General features: G+C 30.5%; 1 protein-coding gene and 2 long non-coding RNA genes across 6 annotated transcripts in view; all 3 read right to left on the bottom strand.

Moving 5' to 3' along the window:
* LOC143192946 (neuroligin-4, Y-linked) overlaps positions 1 to 22,701 on the bottom strand; it is a 226,240-nt gene that overhangs the window by 182,835 nt on the left and 20,704 nt on the right. The gene's annotated exons all lie outside the window — the stretch shown is intronic.
* Positions 1,638 to 6,819, bottom strand: LOC143193937 (uncharacterized). Its single transcript, XR_013005144.1, has 3 exons — positions 6,695 to 6,819; positions 6,035 to 6,130; positions 1,638 to 1,670 (listed from the first exon to the last, which is right to left on the bottom strand). It is a non-coding gene; the product is annotated as an uncharacterized LOC143193937 (long non-coding RNA).
* LOC143192950 (uncharacterized) lies at positions 15,094 to 19,740 on the bottom strand. The gene is made up of 2 exons (XR_013004909.1): positions 18,573 to 19,740; positions 15,094 to 18,535 (listed from the first exon to the last, which is right to left on the bottom strand). It is a non-coding gene; the product is annotated as an uncharacterized LOC143192950 (long non-coding RNA).

The raw sequence follows: 22,701 nt of genomic DNA, 5'->3' as shown, positions 1-22,701 counted from the left end.
AACTTACATATATTTTCTTTGAGTAAAGTTATAGGTAATTAAAATAATAGCCGGACTTTAGCCCCACGTAGCCCCATTTATAAAATATTGAAATTTTAATCCCAGCTATCATTATGCAATCTCTGTTTGACAATACGATAGGATTCAACAATACGACACAAATCAAACTAGAGTGTACGTAAGTTACAAAATAAAGCAATAATAGTAAAACAATCATCTACGGCCGTCACTCTTCACTTTTACGAATGGCCTACGTAATTCTATATGGCGATACTAATACTGAATATCAATTTAAAAAAAGGAGAAAAATCGCTGGGCAAATATTTAAACGAAAAATAACCTGTAAAATGAATTAAAATGAAAGAGATATTTCGTTTAAAGGTAAATATTTAATGAAATGTTAAATATTTTGATTTGTTCCCAGACATTTTCCATTTTCACGTTGCGAAAAAAATCAATGAAAGCTTCTTGAAAATAAAATATCTGTTGATATTTCGTCTTTTATTATATTAGTATACAAGCAAAAAAAATATAAATTTTTTAATTCTCCGTTCCTTATTTTATGTTGTCCCTAATTTAGAAGGTCTCAAAATAAAATGAAATATAATATTATTAAGTTATGTCAATTAATTATTTAAAATATATTTATTTATTTCTAATGAATAAATATTGTTACACTATCACATAATTATAATTAACATTTTTATTCATACTAAAAATCGTCTAATTATTATATGTAATATATGATATATTAAGGGTGTTTACTGGTCAAAATTTTTTTCTAAAATGTAATTAGCTAAAATTATATTAGACAAAAACAGGGCAGATCATACTCAAAATTAAAAATATTTTTAACAAAAAAGTTGAACAGACTTCAAAAAATAAGTGAGGCAATTAAAAATTAAAAAATAAATAATAATTACATTTTTAACACAAAAAGAAACATTTTACTATAAAGTATGTACATAATAATCGTTGTAATAACTACATAAAAATAAACAGTCAAGTAAGGTGTAGTTCGTATCAGGAAAAATATGAATAAAGAAACAATGATTACAAATAAGTAACGCTTCAGGCTCGGGGTCCCCAATCTACCCTAGATGATTTAACAAAAGACAATTTTGGTCCCCGTCGGGAATCGAACACGCAACCTTCGTTTGAGAGCTTAACGCATATTTCTACAAAGCCTTATATACTATATTTAGTGCTTAAAAAGTAACTTGAATGGCTTTTACACTGAGCGACATGCGATTTTCTGTCACATAAGCTCACCAGTAACATTATAGCCAAATATCTTATTATAGATGAAAAATATGTGAAAACATAGTACGTGCCTTTGAAATTTCAGCGTTTCCCTCGATATCGCCTCATTCCTCTCCACGGGACCTGATTTGGTTCCAGTAGAACCATGTCGAAACCATGTGCAGTGTTTCTAATAAAAAAAATTGAAAATCGGCCCACAATTGACGAAGAAATCGGGGAACATACATTAAAAAAATATATACAACCGAGCATAGAACATCAAAGTCGGTTAAACATTATACGGATTATTCATTCTTCCAACTTGACCTAAAATCAAAGAGACTGGTTCATCAGTGCGTATTTAGACTTATGGTGTTCAGGTAAGGGGTAGCACTTAAACATCAAACCAACTAGTAATTGAAGGACGTCTAAACAAAGTTATTAATTAGGATTAATTAGTAATACTTATCGCTACGTAACCAAAATTTAATGAGGTTTAATAAATATAGTAATAAATAAATATAATATATAATAGATATAATAAATTAGTAATTCATAGGAACATAACCTTATCATAAGTAGTGCAATTTAATTTTAATTTGGGAAATATAGACTAGACAACAAAACAATAACTTGTCCTAACCATATACATAATGCAAGATGTCAATAGAATAAAAGAATCTGAATTTATAAATAAAAATATCTATAGAAAACCTTTAAAAAAACTTAAAATATAAAATGTAAGCCCTTAATATTTAAAAAAATATTGAGAAATCCTTACTGGGACTTTACTATAATTAATATAATGATTTAAATTTCATATCCATACTTGCTGAATCGAATTATTTCGTAATAAATAATACATATGTATGATTCCAGATTCCAAGTTTTAGGATCAAGTACCGTGTAATGGATCTTAAAATATGCATATATATAACTTATCGGCAATTTGAATAATTCACTCTTCAACGCTAAGCAGCAAGCATACTGCATACTAACTGTTTATACGGTAGCTAAACGCTAAACGATACAGTGTCTTTAGTATAATTACTTTTGATCTTAAATGCAGGTGTTACTTAATAGAAAATATTATTATTTTCCTTTGAGTGTTGAATTCAATTTAATTCGTGTAACAAATTATTCAATATTAACTAAGAAACTATCAATCCCTTGTTTGTACGTTTCCTACATGTATAAGTCAAAATGCGACTTAATTTTACATTTTTAGGGAAATTCCTTCCCGAAAACTATCAACAAGAAATATTAGTTAAGTGTTGTGTGTCTTTTATATCAAACGTTCCCGTAAGAGTTCGAAATTATGTATCAAGATACTTCTTTTCACCCAGCACAATATTCTTTAACCTCTGTATTTCGGTAGTCAGCTGTATTGGGCATCCAAAATTGAAAAAACAATTCATTGAAAGTATGTTTTAATTCAATTATGATTTCATTAGAAAAAACTTTCAATAAAATCCTCACAATTATTTAGAAAATATAAATTCCGAAAACAAAGTGATCAAGATACATTTGGATAAATAAATAGCCCATTTGCTGTGTTTTTTTAAATTCTAAATTAAATTTGATACGTTGTTAATAATCTGAAGAAAAACTAATTTTTAGTTTAAATGTAGACTATTAACAATAATATAGACCAACTCAAACGCTTTGAGAACATTGAGATAGAAGAATCAGCTTCGACAATATTAATTTGGGTACAATAAGTGGATTAAAACCTAATCGAAGAAAGCCTTCAAGCTAATTTCAAAACTCGAAATCAACTAATTTGAAGACTGTCAAGCATAAAGCGGACAAGGTGAATTTAGCCTGACAAGCTGGCAGAAAAAGTTGGATATTACAGGCCCATTTCGCTGATACGTGCAATATCAAATTTATTTGAGAAACTGGTGTTGAAACGAATTATGCTTCATACAGACCGGGCCAACGAACGACAACGAAAGAGATTCGGTGTTGGATATACATTGTAATCGCCGCCGCCGTTGAAAAATACGGACTCACGCCCAACGAACGTTTGCCCATAACAATAAATACAATATGTACGGTTTATCGAAGGCCGCCGAATTTTCGGTATCCAACACCGAATTTCATATACCTACCGTCAACACCGCATTCATCGATTCCGTTCATTTCTTTTGATGTTACCGACGTTCCACGGATATGCCAACAAATGCGAATGTCAACAAACCTTTGTTGGCCTTCGTCAAACAGTCCAAACAGAACTAGATATATCCCAACAAAACTATTCGTTGGCTTTTATTCGCCCGATCTATACGCAGAATTTATAGAAATACCAGATTTCCAGTTTGGATTTCGAAATTATCACTAGACAATCGACCAAATGTATAGTGTAGCAGAGGTTGCTGAAAAGGCATTCGAAGAAATGTAATACTGCCCTGAGATATTCCTGGACGTCTCACAAGCTTTTGACGGGGTTTGCTATTTGGGATTAATTTACAAAATGTGCAAATTGCTAACGCGGAATTACCGTAGACTGCTTGAAACATATATACTAAAAAAATTTAGAATCTCGCATGAATGGGCATTCTCAACTCATCAAACCAAACCTATTTATACTGTAGTTCCACTTCTGTATCTACTCTATACTATTGATATCCCAACAATAAAAGGAACTGTACTTAGAACCCTTGCTGAAGACACAGTTATCATGGCAAAAGATGTATCTCTGTCTAAGGCTGTAGTAGTGGTCAACAAGATCTATAAATATAGTAAATCTCAACGTGTTAAATCATTGAAGCAAAATAACAATAACCTAATTATGTCACATGACATTTGGATGATCTCTCAAACAGAATCAGCTAAATAGATGGAAATATATCAATGCAGCAATGGTAGGATAAATTGGAAACATCATGTTAGACGAAAGGCAGAGCAGATTAGGCCCAAAGTCAGGCAACTGTACTGGTTAGTCGGAAGATATTCCCAAATTGACATAAAATAAACGAGACTGGTTTATCAGTCGATCATAAAGCCAACTTGGATCTATGGGTTTCAAATACGGAGTTACACTAAACTATCAAGTGAACTAGTATACCAACGCATCCAAAACAAAGTTCTACGATTGATTACCAATGCTTATCGCTACGTAACCCACGAAGAGCTGTCCGATGACTTCGAAATCACATGGATGTGCGAAAGAATCCATGATTTCTCATTATAACATGAAATAAGGTTGCTAGATGACAGCAACATGGAAGCAATATAGCTACTGGACAACACGCAGGAAATCAGAAGAATGAAGCGCACCAAACCACAGGAATTTATATACTATATAAGTGTATTCCTAATTTTAGCTGAATTAGTTTAGTTTTATTTTAATTTGGAATGTACATACTACAACACAACGCTAGAAATAAATTAATTTCTAAATTAAGAATGTACTAAGCATATCTAATAATCCAAGGCGCATTTACATAAATTTGCAATAATTTAATCCCGATACATATTTTTTCTCATATTTCAAAGGCTCCCACATACCAATTAGCGTTCGGGACCTACTGCTTAACGTAGGTTCCGAACTACGGTCCTCGGAATTAAAACTATCGACTTGCGAGTGACCCACTCAGGCAACCTAGAAGATATCTAGTTTTACCTAGCCTGGATACTGGCGTGACATATCATTTTCATTATCAAATTTTACACTTTTATCTTTTAGGCAATCAAAATTATCAACAATTACAAACATATATTTACGCCCATGGCCCAGTAAAATTCAAACCCACGACTATCGCAACATTAGGAATACCGTTCTGTCCCTTCGACCACTGCGCAACCCACTACCCGCCCGTTACATATTTGTTATGTTATAGAAGATATATTTATCTGATTTTTTGAACAACCTAATATATTTAAAAATATTGGATGGGTATTTAAACCTATCATTTAAGAAAAAACAGAGATTGAACAAGACCAGATCAAATAAAATAAGAGATTTGCAATAGAAGTACTTAAAAAACTAATAACTACGAGATTATTCCAAAAAGGAGACGATTTCAAGGTGAAATAAAATATTTGCAATAGGGCTGAGTACCTTGGCGGAATCGAAACCGGAACAAATGCAATAAATACTGGACAGCAGAGAGCGCCACTGTCGCCCCTTACAAATCCAATCGGGCTAAGTGACGGCCTACTTTATCCCACGGGGAAGTGCCTGGCAAACGTGTGCTTTGGCCTTAAGGGGTTTTGGTTGACCATGCCCCCGTATTGATGTTCGGATTTCGTAAAGAACGACTCGCTGAAGGAAATACTGTTTTCAGACCGTGTTTTTGCTCATTTTAAATTTGTTTATTTTGTATTATTAGATTTGTGTTTTTCTTTGACACAAATATGTACGCTTTTTCCCTATCCCCGTTGGATTTATGTATCTACACCGGTTATAATAATACAGTTTTTGTATTGCTTAGATTGTATTTAAGGAAAATATAGAATTTCTGTTATACAGTAAGAAACAACAGTATAAATCAGACCTCTCCGCAAAAGTACTTTAAATATATAGTAATTTTAGAATATATACGTATATGTGGTAATTGTTTGATGCAATACTTAATTATTAAGAATTTATAACCTTAATATATTTAAAACATAGTATATTTAAAACTATATTGTAAAAAATAAGTATTGAAAATGTCCATTCCTAGCTACAACCATTTACCTGGGCTAAACGCAAATTCTGCGTACAAAAATATTAGGGCTTTGTTTTCATTATAAGTAAACCCTAGGTTGCATATATCCCGCCTAAAATATTGATACCACTCACTTATTATGGCGTTGAATTTATTGCTAGTTGCAGTTTGTAAATCAATCAATTTGTAATCAATCTGTTTGATGCATCCGAAAATGTAGCCTAATCAGTCTAGAAAATTCACCCATTTGACAAATGTCTACAAAATTCTTCAAAATATTAGTAATAATAATTAGAGGTTATAAACCAACAAATTTTTGTAGATCGCTGCTTCATATTTATGATTAGTCTGATTGATATCAAAGCCAATAAATCTCACATTCAGAAACAGACTACGTTTATAATCAATTACTTCTAATAAGAAGGAGATAATGAAGCTGCTTTTGCCATTAAAATACGTTAGAGAGGTAATTACTGACACTATTAACTATTAAGTTGTTGTGGGTTTAAATGGAAATAATTTCTGCGTGTTGAATGTGAATATTGTGAATTGGCTAAAAACTTCCAAAAAGTGAACAACAATGTAATATTAGATTCACCAAAGAGTAAACAATCTGCAGAAGGCTTTAGGTAAGACTTTGATCATTTCAAAGTGAATTTAATACATTATCGTGCTAGAAAAATATTTGACACTATTTTTAGAGTATCTCGATCGTCTCTCTCCAATAAAAGATTCAGCGCATCAATATTTTCGGTTCCTTTAATCTCATTAGTTCGTAGTAGATCACATCTTACCAAATACAGAGATTGTATTCGCAAATGATGTCACAAACTGGACATAAACTAAAACTTTCTACTCATGGAGTCAATGTTATTGGTGCGTTTTGATCGTCTGTTATAATTTGATGCTAGAATTCTAATCCTTCGTTCTACCTGGAATTATAGAGTGAATATTAGAAAGTTACCCATTTTTATTGACCAAAATTAATTAGATGAAGAGCTTCACCAGCACACTGGATCATCACACTATCTTCCACAATATATGAAGGAATATAAGACTGATGATTCTCCTCTTAAATTTATAACCATAGAAAAGCTTGAGATCATAACTTATTCAAGAGATATCTTAGAATTACTTATTGTTCATACTAATGGAAAGCTTTTTTTACCATTCATAATATCAATTTTCGATCAGCAGGTCTGGGGAATTTATTCTACCGATACTTCTGCAAATTACTGGAGCGCAAGATTATTATTACTGGATTAGTAACAATCATACAATCATTATAATATATTTCTTGGAATGTTCGATCCTTCAAATACAACAACAATCTTAGATTTATCACAAGCTATTCCACAGTGGATCATTTTATAGGTTTTGAGAGCAACATAACTCGAGGCCATCGTGAGCCTCTTTCTTGATTTGGAAACTCAATTTTCTTTAACCCTCAAATATTTTTAACTAATTTTTGTTATTTAAATAGTTAACAAGTACTTGTAGGCTTTTTAGCACTCTACGATATCATTCCAGAGTACGATTGGCAAAAGGAGCTCAAAAAGATGCTTTAATTGCTTGTTGAGGAGGACCTGAGCCTTTTTTAACTCTTTGAGTTGACTCTCATATATTTAATGGGATTATGCCATTCTACTTTTGATTCAGCTGGCTCACATAAAATAGCAGCAAATATCTTACCATTATTAAGTTTCTTGAGATTTTATCAACTTATCTCCAGGGATTAAGGTTACCCAAGTAATTTATAATACAATTACTTTAGCCCAATTAGATTATGGTAAACAATGTTTTGTTACACATCTTTTAGCAAATACTATGAAGCGAGGCCAAACCTCACTTTCTCCATAAAAGACGTGAAATACTGAACTACAGAGGCTCCCTAAAATTTAAATTCACTCTCTGCCTCAGTATTGGGAAATTTTGCTTAGCCATTCATGGACTACATGTAATATACTAGATAGGTCCTTAAAATATCGATAATGAATTATATATTTGGGCTTACACAATAAATTCTGTAATGCCGATTTAAGGAACACATCATAGTTCATCTGAGCCCTATTTGCTTAAACTGGAGAGAAAAGGCATACCTGGAAACATCAGGTTGTTAATAAAATTGTTTTAACGAAAGAGGTTACTAGAAGTGGCAATAAAATATTTTATCTATATTCTGCAGATAGTTGGTATTTAATTCTAACATCCAGCAAATAATATTAGTGTAGATGGTCATACTAACTACTAAATTCAGAATGAATATGAGAATGATATAAAATGTTAAAAAACACCTTCTTGTCACATAGCGTGATATCTATGTATTGAATCAGTTTCAATAATAATTTCCTGTTGATTGAGAAACGCATTTCTACATTTGGAGACAATATTAAAAGTAGGCCAGATCTCACTATAACATTGACTGATCAAGATTACGGATATAAAGCGCAAAATATAGACGCAAAGAAAGTATAAAGCTCCTAATCCAAATATGTCAATCAAACCCCATTCGTAAAAGAAAAAGCACCATGTGACAAGGCGAGTCAACGTTTTACTAGAATTCCAGCCAGTATATACTAAAAGGGTTTATTTTACGTGATGTGTTGTCAGAGTAAAGCTGATGTTCTGCTGTTTTTATCATATCCTCCGACAGCCATGCCGGGTAATGGCCTAATAACGAAGCAGAAAATGTTGTCTCAATTTTTTGCGAACAGTCTGATTAGTACCTAAAATATTAATTTGGTTTTCTTATCGAAGCAAACAAGATAAAATATAAAACGGGTTACGAAGGCATTTTTGTTTCGCCAAATATTAAATTACAGGCTTGCGTTTTTTAATTACCTTTTTTATACACTTTTAATAAGATTAGAGCATATTAATTAAAACATTATACGGTTTTCTTATTTATTATCTTTTCTTATATTCTTAATCTATCTAATAAAAATTGTTTTGGTATTTTACTAAATCTTATGTTATTAAATAATTCACTAATAGGGTGTATATTAACGTTTATAAGGACATTTGAACTGAAACTTAACTAAAGATGACTAAATATTATCTTCAATTATTAGATGCTTGCATATATTTTGATCTATATCTATTGGTGAAAATACGAATTATCCATGTAAATAATGGATAAACAACCTACCCTAATTGTTGTATCGATAGTACTAACATTTCTTTACATAAAATAACAGTATTATTGAGTACACATAGACGTTAATCATGGAATACTCAAAATTGAACATTTACTACTTTTATTATTTAATATGAAAAATCATCTGCTGAAGGAAATCTTACGCTTTTAGAAACGTACGGTGATAGTAGTCGAATTGTAATATAGCAATTATGGGTTATGGTTTCAAGGTGTATTCATGTTCACGGTATGTTCATGGTATGTTTCATTAAAAGTGTATATCCATCAATCCCTCCAAGTGATACGTAAGCCAATCATTCATTCAGAAAGGGTCATGAAATGAAATTAACTGTTGGAGTCTAAACCTTGAAACATATTTTACGGGTCAACATATCAAATTCAGGAGAATATGTCGCGGCTTTAAACTTGCTATTGCTCATAGCTATTGCACAACAAAGCATCATCACATATCATAGATGAAACAGTCCAACATTACCTTAACTTTAACATTTTAGTTATGAGAAATTGTGTTTAATGAAGTGTTAAAAACAACCAAAATAAATGCTATCGTTGCCTAACGACTACAAATATGCAATGAATAAAATTAGGTCATAAATTCAATGATCTAAGACGTATGCTTCAAATATCCTGAAATACCTAGTAAGAAACATAATGTATATCTAAATAACGTTGATATTTTTTTAAATAATGATTTTTAGAGGTATATACAGATATATTTTAATATTATATAACTGCTATAATGTTATAGACTTATATTATGGGTTATAGGCAATTAGTTATAACAATGGAATTGTTGGTGTATTATATTGATAGCTTATTAAGCAGTTAATAGAGCCTCATAAGCATGTTACTGAATAATCAAGTAGATGAAAACAATTTCAATTTAACAGTATTGGCGAATATAAATTATTAATTGTTTTTAAAAGAATATTAATCATTCATGTCTGTAAGAATATAAATATATATGTATTGTAAATATATGGAATGTGTAAGCAAGTGTCTTATTTGTTTCAACAAATTCTAGTTTTATTTAAATAATATTTTTAAATAATTACAAATTTAATACAAAAAAGGCTTTTTTTGCAGATCATGTAACTTTAAGGAACATATTATGTCAACTATAATAAACCATACTTACAATTTTACTTTTAAAACTGTATTATTCTAAAACATGATTGCCGATAGCAGTTAATTATAGTCCGCAGCATTCCTCTGTTATGATTTCGTTTTAATTTAGTAGTTTATAGTACATCAAAGTAACTGTTCTTGAATGTGTTTATGGATATATTTTGAAATACATTTTTCATCACCAGTATTAATGTGATTTTATTTCTTCCTTCATGTACTTTTGTTGTTCTGTTTATTAAGTTGATTAAAATGTTTAAAAGAGAATGAAACTCTCTGTCAAAACATGTTATTCAATATCAAATCATATACTAGCAGCTCTCTGAAACACAACATTGTAACAAATTGTAACTGAACCTCGTAATTTTTCGTGAAAGGCTATAGATCAATTCAAATATGTAATATCATTTAAAATAAATATTTTGGATATCCCGCTCATTGAATGCAAGAAAAACTGCATATTTAATGGAAATCTTATAGCTAACATAAATAATGAAAATAATTCATGTGGTGTAACAATATTAGCTGCTTGTCATTGATTTATTTTTCCACTTCTTCATTATTTCGAAACTGTTTGCCAGTGAAGTCATGCTACATGAATTTGAATAAGTATTAAACAGACGTAGCTATGTTCCGTGAAGACATTGAGTTTTCAGAGCCTTTTATTCAAGCTGAAATAGTGCCCTTTACAACGTGTGGCCGAACCTTGTCATGATAGATGACAACATTGTCTATGTGACTCGCTGTTGCTGATATTTTTTTGCACAATTCAAGTTGTTCAATTGAAGTTCGTGATGCACTACACTTTGCTATTCCCACCATCTGATTAGCATTTTTACGACAGGCACTTGTCGAGTCAAAGGCAAAAATCTGTTGGTGAAAATCTGTTTTAAATTGGTGAAATTTCCCCTGACGAATACTACTTATATTTATTATTAGCCTGAAAGTTTGTTTTAATAAAAAGTAGATTAGCTTAATAGTAAATATATTTACCAAAGTGGTAACATCAAACTTCAGGTCATAAAATGTGTCGATCGGATATCAAATAATCATCTTTACATCCAATGAGTGATCTTTATACATAACCTAAGGACAGAGTTCTAGCGTACAAATTGTTACAAAAATACTCTATTAAATATGACACAAATTTTAAATCAACAAAACTTAATTAAAAAATTGCGAAACATATATTCTTCTGTGGAATATAAACACATGATAAACACATGCGATTTTGACTCATCTAAATTGCAATTAACTAAACAAGTCCGTAATTTCGTGAACCCGTTATAAACTCTTAGCCTATATACTATTCCGGTAACATTTTACATTCAAAATTATTTTGGGCTATTACGATGTTTACAAACACCGTTACTCCGAAATCCCAGTTCATGTTTCGGCTACATTAGGATTTCGGGTAGCTCCCGAAGGTTAAAAAGCAAATTTGCAAGTCAATGCCTCTTTTGTCTGTCTTTCTATTCCCTTGAAATATTTTTAACATAGCCAGTAAAGGGGACTATATAATAGAATACGTATGTTTATGGTACCACTTTAAGATACAATCTGCTGTGATAATAGATAATTTTGTTAGTTTACGGCAAGCAAATTAAATTAACTGTGTAATTATTAACTCTATACATATGTAATATTGGTGTTGTCTATTTGTATTGGAAAATTAGACATTATATATTAAATTCTTGGAATTAATATAATGCCAAAAAACATCTATTATTTTTCGATAGTTTATTTTTAAAGTAGTTGTTATATCGATATTAATAGTAATTGACCAATTGTTGAGAAGTGCATGAAATATTTATCCTAGTTACATTAAAACCCAAGTAGTAGATACAATGAAATTACTCTAAAAATACACAAACAATTGATATACTCAAGAAAAATACTCAAAAATATTATTGATGAAATTAAGACACAAATAAGTTATATTGGCTAGCCTATCATATCATAAATCGAACTCAAATTATGTTCAGTTCAAAACGGTGTCTTAAGTGATGCAAGCAACCTGAGGTCGAGCGTGTTCCTGCAGCAGAACCTGCCTGCATCCGTACCTAGTAAAAGGTCCCTTTTTATCAAGTTTATTTTTCTTTCGAGCAACGAAAACGAATAACGTTGTTTAGACCAGTTCCAAAGTGTTTGTTATGAAGATATCCTAATGATTAATTAAGAACTCCTCCTTATGTTGTTGTGAAATCAGCCACGTGTTCATACACCAACCTAAATTGTGTTTGGCCAACGCTAGCACCCAACTTATAAGTTTTTGATTTTTGTCCATTTGGAACAAACCTCTGGGAATAGCCTCTTAGGCAATTCCTAGTCAAGCTGCAAGCTTTTATTGCATTTACGACGAGTTTCCATCTAGCAAACTTGCAAATCTGCAATTCAAATATTTTAAAAATAGGCCAAAGTTTTACTGAATTACCACAACATAAAGCTCCTACAGATTCGTTGGTTCGTTTTATTACTTCAGCTGTAAATGCTACTTTCTTCTCCTGTATTACTACTCCCAAGAACTGGATGATATTAAGATTCAAAATAACAGACTAACATATTCCCTCCATATTCCTCGGTAGTTTTTACAATATTTACTATGTCTTTCTGTCAACATTAAAACAATTATAGATTATTTTGTAATGCTGGTAGTAGTCTCTTTTATTGTCAAATTTACGTAAGCAGAACGAATAGCCGCTGAAATAATGTTTTCCTGCAGATTTTGATCAGTTTTTGCTGTAAATTGGACATTTTAATATGCTTTAGTAGTTACTACTGCTCTTTGTAAATCCTTAGCTCGGTTTCTGGAAATAAAAGAAACTTGTATCGTTCAGCTGTTCAAATAGCTAAAATATATCTATCATTATTATTGGGAATTATAGCTGATGTTTTGGAGTCAACAAGCGGCTCCAGTTGGTGCTGATTGTATGCAATGACATTGGAAGACACTCTTTTGTGGAATATGAAACCAAAGCTCACTACTCGTTGGTCACCACCAGAGTAAAATAAGTGAACATTTCATTGAGAGAACAAACTTCCTGTTTCTTAAAATAAAGTTGTAATACCTTGTGGGCAAATATCTGGATGCAAAAGAATATTGAAGCCAAAGTAACGCGTCTACGTTTTATTTGAATATAAGATAATGGCGATTTGTCATTTAAATTCGTCCACTGCCCTTATCGTGAGTTTTGTTTGCAAAATTTTTGCGGATGTGGCAGCTATAGTGCAAGGAGCTTCTGAAACCTAAGACTTTATCTAAAATATACTTCACTGCCTAATGAAATGGGACGCTTAAGGTTTTCATTAAATTATCAATCAAAATATAATACAAACCTATCTTCAAGAAATTATTGAAACATTTTTTGAAAAATAAGAAATTAAGATTAAAATGTTTTGTTAAAAATTATCAACATAGCAGATTAAAATTTATTTGAAAAGAGTTGAATAATGGAATAAAATTTTAAAATTGTTTAGGATTATATAGATCTATTAAATCCCAAATTTTATAAGTAAAAATAAATAATAATTTTAAAATATTGCTTTGAAATATATTTTTTCTCAACTCATATTAAAACAAAATCCAATTAAAGCTTCTATATAATTAAAATACTGAAAGAGTTCGTATAAGAATATTTTTAAATTTGTCATAATATTTAGTTATAAAAACTGTTGAGTAACTTCATCTTGACAGCGCTGAAATTTTTTTTATAACAACAAAAAGTGTCTATCCAGAAAGTTTTCTTACGTGAATTTCTATCAGTTTTTTACATAATATAAAGTTTTTTTTTTCAATATGTGACATTGATTCAAGTGACAATGGGTTTTGGCCAAGATAAAATATACTTTTTCGCGAAAAATTTCCCCAGTTTGACAATATCATCCTACGTGTTTTAGTACATCATAGTGGCGTACTTAACATATTTCGTAAGTGGCGTGAGATATCGTCTCCTGCTTTCAGAGATTTTCCATAGAATTAAATAACTAAAAACAAGAGCATTTTATTTTAGAGCGCGTACAAAGCATGTTTCTAAGGAAAGAAGATATATAGACGGAAAGAAGATGAAATAATGTCCCCACTCTGCTGGTGAAAAATTGTTTACCTTATACCTTAGCGGTATTTTTGTATGGAAAACAGTCCACGGAAAAAATGGAACAAACAATATTACCATAACATTTCAAATAATTTTAGATCTCAGACATTTTTCTTTTTATAATACAAAATATATCCATCCGGAATATAATAATTTAAAAAAAAACTGAATGGAATTTGCCAAATTCCTTTATTTCCTTTACGTCAATGCATCTAAAACACTTAAATATGCCATTACTGAAATTAATATACAATGGTAAAAGTATGAATTATTTCTCTTTTATTTCAATGTAGATTTTATATATATATATATATATATATATATATATATATATATATATATATATATATATATATATATATATATTACCATAACCATACCATATATATATATATGAATTTTACCAAGTTTGGTACCTACACTAACTCGGATAGTTATTATTTGTATTTATTTTTTTTTTTTGTTTTTCTTTTTACAAGAACAATTTACAGGTATGGTTATCTGTCACAAAGCTGACATGGAGAGACCGTCAAAATCGTTCGATTTGATACCTTTAAACTTTTTTTTGTAGAGCTTCCTCATGTTATAAGTATATGTCAATAAACCACAATGATATCATGCTCTTATAGTCATCAGAGATTTAACTTCATAGGAAATTTTGGGGAAATATATTGTGACGTCCAACATGTAGATGTCGCTACTTTTAACATACTACTTGTTTTATTCGCTATGCTAAGAGCCGCGACGGGATCTGATTAGTTCATTTTTTCTATGGTTTGTTTATTTTGTACGCCATTTTCATTTATTTAAATTATTATTTTATTTTATTGGTATATACAAGTCGGTAGTTGAAACGCATTCTCATTATAGGATATGTTGTGTATTCGGATGCACAAATAGTGAGGAAATGCATTTCCGTTTTTCCGCATGCGTTTTCCGTTAAAAAAAATACCCGGCGAACTTACAAGAAATGAGTTGAAAACATTAAAAATCCTAAATTGGTTGGGTTAAACATGAAACAGAATTATGATCGTTACCATCAGACATTTTTGTGATATATTTAAACTTTCCTTCAAGTATTTATAAACAATTTAGTGATGGTAAAAATAATACCACGAACCCAGAATATGTATAAATGGAAGTGGATCACAATCAAAATGGTACAGAAGGTAAATTGAAGGAGTCAGTCACATTTCTGTTCTTTATTGTTACCATTGATTTCTAAACTGTTTTACTATATTTGCCTGTGGCCTATTTCCATCGTTCCTAGCCCACAACCAGTGTGGTAGAAGCAGGTGTCATCGACATTTGAAGAAACTAGAGGTAATGGTTAAGTTTGTATTAATTCAGCCAGTATCCGCATTTCTGCCCATTCTTACCTTTAATTACTTGAATTTACAACTTCAGTTCCTGATTTTCCTATAAGAGCAAACAAAGTTTTAGATTGTACCATAGTGTACATCTCAAGTTATTTAGTAAAACTTTTGGAAAAGAAATTAAGTGTGATTTTTGTTTACATACATTTATGAATAAATCAGTAGACCCACAAATTGAGACTTATCTTACATAATATTATATTATATTATATTATATTTGCTCAATATCTCATGCCCCAGACTCCAACAAAATTGTTTTATTATACTGTCAGTGGATCTTTGAGCTATATCTTTTATTTTATTCAGCGATTTTGCCACGTTGATAATATAACAAAATTTTTGTCAAATATTAAAAAAAAATAAATCTAAAACCCTTCAATTGTACATTCCATAATGATCTTTCGGATAAAATATTAGGAGTACTAGCAAGGTGGGGTATATACTTTTGAGTAAAACAGGTGAACAGAATATTAAGAGAGAAAGACTCAAAAGTTGCTTTCAGCATAAGAAAACAAAAAGACAGAACTGGTAGAACCTATTAAATTGATGGTACTAAACAAATATGAAAAAGGAAAAAGATGGAAGAGTTTATTTTGATTTGCAATGCACCAAAGTTTTTGCTTATGGTATTATATATATGTATACAATATTTAAAATTTATAGATATATTTATTTGTAAATATTATATTTATTTTTAATTGAATTTCATTTAATAAATTTATTTGAGGAAAAAATTGTTTTTTATTTAAATTTCATTGGTCAATTAAACATGACGCCAAGGCTGTCATGTGCTGAACATTACTAATGAGCCAATCAAATATCTTCATAGTAAAATATTCTTCTTACAGGTGCTTATAATGGAGATTTAAATTCACCAATCAAATTAGGGAGTCCCCTATTGGGTTGCATCTCTATTACTCTATGCTTATAGTCAACATATCTCACACCATCGATCAAATTGGCACACGTAATAAACAGAATATTAATTGTTTTTAAACATAATAACATATACTAATAGTTGAATGAAATTAAGAAAACGAATGGAAGATATTCAGTTGATGAATTGTCAGTATCAAAATCTCTATATGTTATGTAATACGGCCCAGACTATCCGCCTAGTTCTTTTGACTACCTGAACGGCGGAGGAATGGGACGGGTTGATTCGTTTTTACCCTTAGTGTCGCTTTGTATCGCTGTTCAAGTCGCCTCTCCCTTCCGTTAAATAAAACAATATTTTAAAGCAGAATAATAATTTTTCTAGATTAATAGAGTTCATAAGGCTCTTCTCTTTGGAATTCATTCTATTACCGGTATTCATATTATTTATCAAGAAAAGAGGACAGGTTGACATTGAATTGGCAATCGTTCCACAGTTACTTCATATCTTGGTGTATATAAATGAAGTTCGTGCAAAAATACCGCAGGTCAAGCTCTAAGGGCACAAACGATTGGTTGAAGGTGCTCTACAACCCCTATCCATACTATATCAAGTAAGAGACACTCTATCTTTGAAAAACTCCCCTAGTCGGTGCATTCTCGGCACATGCATCACAGTTCAAGGTGTAAGGCCACCACCATCTGGTTTTTCTGAGTACATGAATGATGAACAATGGAGATAGGTTGGTCTGTTTTTACCCCCAGTGTCGCTTTGTATCACCTTTCAACTAGTCGCTTCCTCTTTCTGATAAATAAAATAATATTTTCATGTAAATTAGTAGTTTTTGTGATTAAAACTCTTTCCTAAAATAAATCTTATATACATTTGCTTAAAAATTTACTCTCTTATATAGTGACTGCATTCATAAATGACATAAAATATGTATGTTGGTTAGCGGAATCTTGACAGCAGAGATTAGACGCAAATTCTAGTTTTAGAAATTACTTTTACACACCTACTTAATATTTGATTTTTAAAATGTTGTAGCTTTTTTCTAATAATACATTTTCAATAATTTTTTCTTCCTGTGAAGGAAAACTAATTTAAAATAATAAAATGATAGGATATCATCTTGAGAATAAATTTGGACATTAAATTAATAGTGTTACAATTTTAATCTGAAAATGGAGTGTTTTTAAAATAATAACCATTTGAATGCATTAAGCATTTATCAAAATAATCATATTCGGTTTCTACGAAATTTTGTACATTATCTCTTTTAGGATGCTTACTATTCAAAACCAGTATTTGGTTAAAAAAATCAGTGTCATCTGAAAGTCAGGTGGAAAGTCAGAGAGCTTAAAAAGAATAAATAAACACCAAGAGGTTAAAGGTTTACGAAGAAACGAAAGCTGTGGAATTAAAAATTGTAGAATATTATGTAAATATGTTCATTTGATTCGAATCCATAACCAGCAAACTCTTCCATATTAGGTTATTATTTTTGCTTATATTCACATTATGGCTACCCATTATTGCAACTTTAGTATATATATGTAACTTCTATTAAACATTTTGTTCTGGAAGAGTCGATCTATATTTGTAAAAATAATATTCTTAGTGAAGACCCTTTCTTATGGAGAACTAGAAAAAATTTCTTTATAAAAATGTAAATTCAGTGAATCCTAATGGACGACTTCTGCCTTTTATTGGCAATTTTAGTACCTGTTTTCGGTATCCTTAAGTCTGAGCTTCACTTAGCTATGCCGAAATAATGGCATGAAAATTGCATTGAATCAACTTATAAAAAAACTAGAAACACTGTTATATAGAACTCGCAGAGATAAATCGAAATTCAAAATTAATAAAAATATGAGACAATAAAACTATATTTTAAAGATCGCAAAATAAATTAGAGATAATAAAATATTTAAGAATGTTTGAATACTAAAGTAATTATTAGTTGCTGAAGGTTGACAAAATGCACCTGTGTCTTAAGATAGTAACTCAACAATAAAATGTCAGAAAAAAATTCTGATATACATAATACAGGTATCCTGATGTGACAATTTCAATGAGTGACATGGCAATTTCAATTTTATAATGCAATTTCATGACATTATTGTAAAAAAACTAAGTTTTGACTAATGAGCAATTATTAGAACCAACATGTATTATAGGAAAAGCAATGTGAATAATTATTCTGTAAATGCAATTAAAAGATATTCACGAATTCCATAAGTTTTAGGTTTAAACAATTACTTTAAAATAATGCAGGATCAGTAATTTTCGAACAAAATTATCTTACAAATAGACACTACCATTTTTTAAATTGTTTGCATTAGATTGTCACCAGCATAAAAATGTTGATATAATAAAATACCACATACGTCAGCAATAATTGACACGGAAAAAAAGTAACAAATGATCTTTAGTTTTCGTTTGGATAACGCTAGAAAATTAAATTTATTTTCGACGCAACGCTGGTCTCTTAAACGTTGATATATTGCTTTTGCTTAACATATAAATTTGCGGCCTTTTAATTTAGCGATTGGTAATTACATTAAAACATGTCTGCCAACTCGGATTTCATACATAACGTAATATTTTTTCAATGCAAAATAAAGTAACCTTAAAATAAATGTTGTTTTAAACACCGCTGCTGCATTCCAATTTTAATATGCATTTGCAAATAAATATTTAAATATTATAGGAAATTTAATAACGCTAACTTTAAATAATTAATGGTAACATGTAAAACAATTAATTATTAACCAAGTTATTATTTCGTTTGAAGAAAATTGAGAGCTTAATGCTAAAAATAATTAATTATGGCATAAAATGTAAATCTAATCACAAGCAAAGATAAAGGGAGATGTTTTCATTGCAACATTAGACGGCTTATAATGAATCCAGAAAGAGAAGGGTTTATTGATTTTAAGCAGATCATAGAGAATTTTGTATTCAATTATAAAGACAGTAACAGAAACAAATCGTCAAAAGAACATTAAAAGCGTTTAGAGCTTTAATTTGCCTTGAAATACATTTTCTTTTTTCTGACCTCGACTAATTTCTGGAAAATTTGGGAGATGTGAATGAAGAGCAACGTGAACAATTTCACTAGGACACTAAAGAAATGGAGCAAAGATAATAAGGAAAATAGAGTGTCTCAATGATATCAAACTACTATTGGGCGCTTCAGAGCTATTCTTCCTATAAGGAAATATGCAAAGACGACCTTTACCTTGAAAAATAAAACGTTTTAGAGAGTGCTATTGAAAGTAGTATATTAGTTAACCATTTGTAAACAAAATATTTTTGAAGACTATTTTTTTATTTTAATGTAATTAGTTGTCTTACATATTTGCCAAAATTGTTAAAAAGCGTTTCATCTTACGATAATAAGAAATCCATTTACAAATTCAGCACACCCAAAAACGTAGGGATTATATAACAAAACCTAAACAGTTGTTACCATTTTTTCCACAGACATATCTAATTTATCAATCATGAAGAGAAAAATAGTTGAAGCAAAGTTACCTTCATCATATTTTAAATCACAGTTCCGTTGTAAGTTACTATATAGAATGCTCTAGGTATTTACACAATAAATAGAAAATAGTTTTATTAATCAAATTAAATTCTAAATTATTACTATTATGGTGCTAAATTTCTTAAAATGTCCATATAAAGCAATCAAAAGATGCATATGAAAAGAAATGAATGTGGTTGGAAAATTGAAGTATTTGCACTGCTCAATGGTAATCCGTGTAAAAAGCAATAAGAATATGCAGAATTGTTAGGAGTAACACAAGAAACTATTTCCGATCGAGCATGGAAATGATCCAAAGGCTTAGATATTTTGTGCAGTATGAATTGAAGCCAAGATACATTGAAAGTTGTTTAATAATGTTCGAAATTCTGCAATGATGCATTTGATTTGATTTGACAACTGATGCAACCTGCAGAAATACAGGCAAAGGTAACCTACCACAATGTTATTCTTCAGCGTACAGTAAAACAGGTGAAAACATACTCACTCCACCCGCCACATTCTCCAGACCTTACTCGTTTTAATTAGTACTTGTTCCGGCATATGAGACGTGACCTGTCAGAGTAACTCTTCATTTCTTATGAAGATACTAAAAAATGAATCGATTCGTGGATAACCTCAAAAGATACATCATTATTTCAAGAGGGAATCCCAAAATATGGGAAAGGTAGCGGCTAGCGATGGACAATAGTTTGAATAAAATATGTTTACTAAAAAAATTGAACAGACTTCAAAAAGTAAGTAAGGAATTCACCAAAAAGTAAAAAAATAATAAAACTTAGATTTTTAACACAAAAAAAAGTTTAAAATTAAAATATGTACATAATAATCGTTGTAATAACTATATAAAAAAAACACAAACCTTATACAACCTGTCTACTACACGTATTTTATATTCTACTATATAAACACAATTTAGCTTAATACCTACCTAAACCTATTTATCTATTTACAATATTATTTTAACTACTACCAACTGATAACTTTGAAGTTGGTGCCGAGCCCAAATAATATAGAAAATTAAAAATATAATTTACACAAACTTAAATTACCAAAAAACAATTCTAATATGTTTCTCGCAGAGTTGCTGCTCCCGCCGGTAATCAAACCCGCGACCTCCGTTTGTGAGCTGCACCGTCTAACAATTATACTATAGAAGCAGTTGCCTGTAATATTACTATAACTTCCAATATGATATCGTTAGTGATTGAAAAGTAAACAGAATGGCTTTTACACTGAACGCCTTCCGATTTTCCATGACATAACTTCAGCAATAACATTATACACAAATATCTGATTATATTAGATTAAAATATATGTGAAAACTTTATACGTGCCTTTGAAATTTGAGGATTTCCCTCAATTTCCTCGGATTCCACCATCAGATCCCGACTTGGTTCCAATGAAACCACCTTGGAATTACACTCTTTCGAATAAAGAAACAATTTTGAATATCGGCCCATAACTGAAAGAGAAGTTGGCGAACATAAATTAAAATAAGAGAGAAAATAAATAGAAACATTGGAAGAAAATCATTTATACATTATTAATAGAAGAAAAAAAATTATACTATCAATAAACCTTGTCCGCCTTTATTGTATTCCGGAGAAGTTGATAACATTTACCATTCCGACGGTATTTGCGTCGTAATATCGTAATTTTCCGAAAGTACCTCGTCTCTTTTCTCTCACGTCTTCATCTTTCTGAGTGCGAAAAAAAATTACAGACGCCTCTGGATTAACGTCTCCCGTTCCCATCTCGTTGCCGTAATCATGGCCCGAGTTATCCATGACGCAAATAAAAATAGGCACGGTGTAGCCCAGGGGCGTTGAACGTAAAAAGATGGGGTGGTGACATTCTCCTGGATATTCCATTAAGCTTAAGCGATTGCGGCGTAACGGCAAATTTTAGTTTTATACTCCCGTATAACTTGTACAAACAACCTTGTTTTCGTTCAATGACTCTTATTTATCCACAAAACAGTGGTATTTTTATGATATTGTCATCCAAAAATCCTCGGAATGAAATTTTTATAAGTATAAAAATCGAAATTACTATCTCAAATCTCCGAAAAATCGAATGCGTTAAAAAATACCATCGCAGATGTAACACATTCGGTGATAATCGATGCTAATTTTAGATTCGTTGGAAACCATTAACAGAGAAATGAAACGGGGAAATCAAACAAATATAGAGCTAACTGCAATTAGGATTTGCAGTAAAGTTAATTGGAATAACACTCGTTGCATAGGCGTTAGTAGCTACAAAATATTAATACTAATGGGGTCTAATAATAAAGCGTTTATCCTCTAATGAAGAACTGTATTTATCCATTTGTGTTAAGGTGTAAGCAAACAAAATGGAATACAATAAATGTATGATTTCAAATGTAACTAAGTTCATACTTATTTAGATATATTATAATCCGTTTTTCACGTGGCATTTATTGAAAAAGCTTGTTATAATATATAGTAATCATAATGTTTTCTGCCTTCTTTGTCTTTACTATTTTTGTACACATTTTTATTATCTTGCTTTATACCAAAGAACAATGTTGCTTTTGAATCGATCAATTTCGCACTTTTTCAGCATCTCGAAACCATATCCCATGCTTTATTG

Source organism: Rhynchophorus ferrugineus, unplaced genomic scaffold (genome assembly GCF_030347505.1).
Source record: "Rhynchophorus ferrugineus isolate W39M unplaced genomic scaffold, kcgeb_rfMv2 rfM3, whole genome shotgun sequence".
NCBI classification, from domain to species: Eukaryota; Metazoa; Arthropoda; class Insecta; order Coleoptera; family Curculionidae; genus Rhynchophorus; species Rhynchophorus ferrugineus.
Note: the sequence above shows the minus strand (reverse complement) of the source record. Positions and strands in the feature narration are given on the sequence as shown.